This window comes from Vombatus ursinus, unplaced genomic scaffold (genome assembly GCF_900497805.2).
Source record: "Vombatus ursinus unplaced genomic scaffold, bare-nosed wombat genome assembly UNPS02000582.1, whole genome shotgun sequence".
NCBI classification, from domain to species: domain Eukaryota; kingdom Metazoa; phylum Chordata; class Mammalia; order Diprotodontia; family Vombatidae; genus Vombatus; species Vombatus ursinus.
In genome coordinates, this window is record NW_020940360.1 from 372640 (window position 1) to 375714 (window position 3075).

The window sequence follows — 3075 nt, forward strand, 5'->3', positions numbered from 1 at the left end:
CATTGAGGAACCCCTAGATAAGCTTTTAAAATCTAAGAAGTTGAAATAATACACACCTTCATCAATGTGGGAGAACAAAAATTTAAATCTAAAAATCATCTGTATTTTCATTTGAAACTAACAGGCTTAAGGGAAATAAGATCAATCTTAAAGATTTTTTCAAGAATTGTATCTCTTTGGGGCAGCTAGGTGGCACAGTAGATAGAGCACCAGCCCTGGAGCCAGGAGGACCTCAGTGCAAATCTCCCTTCTGACATATAACACTTAGTAGCTATGGAACTCTGGGCAAGTCAATTAACCACAATTGCTTTACCAAAAATTATTATTATTTTTATTATTATTACTATTATTATTATTATATCTCTTTGAATTAATTTTCCTGCATATTTATCTTCTGAAACCAGAGTTCATGCTCAGATAGCTACAAATGTAGTTGAAAAGACCTATAGTTTCCATCCATTCACTCAAGGTAACCATACATATCTGATATAAGGAAGCCTTTTTTGCATTGAACTGAAAACAGAACAAGCAAAAGAACTCACAGTAGGTCACAGATAGATACAATTCGCTCCCCTCCCTAACGAGTGGTATTTTTTCTTTGGCCTTATACAGTTGTTAGACTCAAAATAGGAAAGGTGGATACAAGATAGCACAGCAGCAGGAAGAAGTGCAATGAGTTCTACCCCAAAACTCACTCAAACGGAAATAGAAGATACACTAAATGCAATCTGGATCAGGAAGTCCAAGCATTTCATACTAAAAGACAAGAGCTGAATAGAAACCCTAAATTTCAAAAACAGGAGTTCATAACAATGTAAAACTGGAAACACAAAAGAAAAAATATAAAGCACTAAAAAGGATAAATTACCTATACTCTAATATGGGAGATGATAAATATGTCCCCACTGATCCCTATTATCTGAACCAGTGGTCATACAGGGACTTGAATGAGACAGAGGGCATGGAGTGTTTCTTCTATGTCTGATCATTTAAAAAGAGAATGGAAAGAGCAGGGAAAAAAAAGGAGGATGAGCAGGAGAGAGAGAAAGAAAGTAAAATTATAATCAAGGTACATAGACGTGTAATGAAATAAGAAAATGGATTGGGAGAACAATTATATTTCAACATGAGAGGGAAATGGAGAAGGAGAGGGAGAAAGAGAGAGAGGAAAAGGAGAGAGGGAGGAGATGGGAAAGCAGGAGGAGGCGGGAAGGGAAAGACAGGAGGAAGAGAGAGAGAAAGACAGACAGAATTAAGTAGAGAAATGCATTTCTCTGAGCAGGGAAATGGGAGGAGAAGAGGAAAGGCAGAATTTAAGAGAAAGCAGATTGAGAGAGAAAGTAGGGATTAGTCCTGAGCAAAACAAACTGTAGCAAAGAATGTACAAAAGCATTTATAGAATTTTGTGAGGTGGCAAAAAATGGGAATCTGAGGGAGTGCTGATCAATTAAGGAATAACTGAACAAGGTATGGAATACAAAAGGGATGACATCAGGTGGAATCCTTGGAACTGAGGTGGAGGAGACTCTCTTGCTATCATTGATACTGCCAACACTGCCTATGCTGCCATCTGTGCCCCTTTGGCTTTGGATTTCTCAGAATCGCCAGTATATTGAATAGTTATGGAGGAATGTACAAAAATATAGAAAACTGAAGAAGGTACTTATGATGCTTTCTACAAGGGTCCACATCAACTAGAGGTCAGATGTTAGCCATGATGAAAATCAGATTACAGAGTGAGGAGGACATTACAAGTAGTGCAATTCAAGAAATTTTGCTGTTGAAGGAACTTCACCCTAACATTGCCAGCTCTCAAGATGTACTTATGTGAGATGCTAGACTATACCTCATTTTTTAATTCCTTTCCATATATCTAAAAAAAAATTGTATTCTATCCCTCCTAGTCAGCATATGGATTCTTCACTCATTAAAAGTTATGTATACCAAATCTTATAACACACTGTCTTTTGTTACTCAGGAAGAGTTCCTTACAGACATTTGTAATCTCAAAATCTGTTAATAAATAAGTAATTAAGCTAGCTGACTTTGGAATTGCATGGGCCTTTGTGGGTGTGTTCCACAATTTCACAATGCAGTAAGTGACTGAAGAAAAGAGAAATATAGAGTTCGTTTGGTTAACTATAGGGTAATATTTGAAAAGGGAAGGAATTTAATTCAAATCAGACGGTCAGGGAAAGTACTGAGGGGTGCATGGACTAAAGATAATGGTGAAGACAAAGGAGAAATTAAAGACGAATAAGCTATGGTAAAATGTGGGCATTCTAGTTTTTTTTAATTTTTTTGAAACTATGGCTCTTGAAATCAATATTTGGGATTTCAAACTATCTTTATGTTGGGGAAAAAAGATAATTTCTCATGTCAAATTTGTCTTGCCCATCTCAGTTTCTGTGTATTTGTGCACATTACATATATAACACTGTCTCCCAGGGTACTTCTGCCTGTCTGTTAAAATACAACCTACCTATCCTCGAAGAACTACCTTAGCACCTCCATAAATTAGAAACTTCTCCCTGATAATATCAGTCAGAAGTTCACCCTCACACATTTCTCTGAACAGATTGTTCTCATCTCATCCATTTATTCCTTGGTACTTTGAATTGTAATTATTTGCATGTTTTTCTTATATCCCCTGAAAGTTTTAAAAACCACTGAAGTTTGCAGCAAGAGATGATTCATTTTTTTAAATATCTAGATTTAGGATAGAGGCTTGCACAAAGCAAACAATTGATAAAAATTATTGAAAAGACATACTGAGTCATAACTTTGTCGCATGTCTAAATGTACAGATACATTTCTATATGGCCTTATACTTGGTTTGAAGACAAGCTTTGTGATACTATTCATAAGTTTATGAGGCTAGATGGGTATTTTAATTCAGTCAATGTGAATCAGAATGGGAAGAGAGAAGTTATTCCCTATACCATCTTCTGCATATAGAGATGGTAAAACAGATTCAGCACAAATGGGCATACCCTAGCGGTTAGGCTTCAAGTTAAGAATGGATTTGTATTTCAAGATGGTTGGTGGCAGAGCCTTTGGTCAACAAAGAGCACA

At 36.3% G+C, this 3075-nt stretch overlaps 1 pseudogene; it reads left to right on the top strand.

Annotated features, from left to right (window-relative positions):
* The first annotated feature begins 1622 nt into the window (after positions 1-1622).
* On the top strand, positions 1623-1956 carry LOC114037270 (annotated as a pseudogene).
* Positions 1957-3075: the final 1119 nt, after the last annotated feature.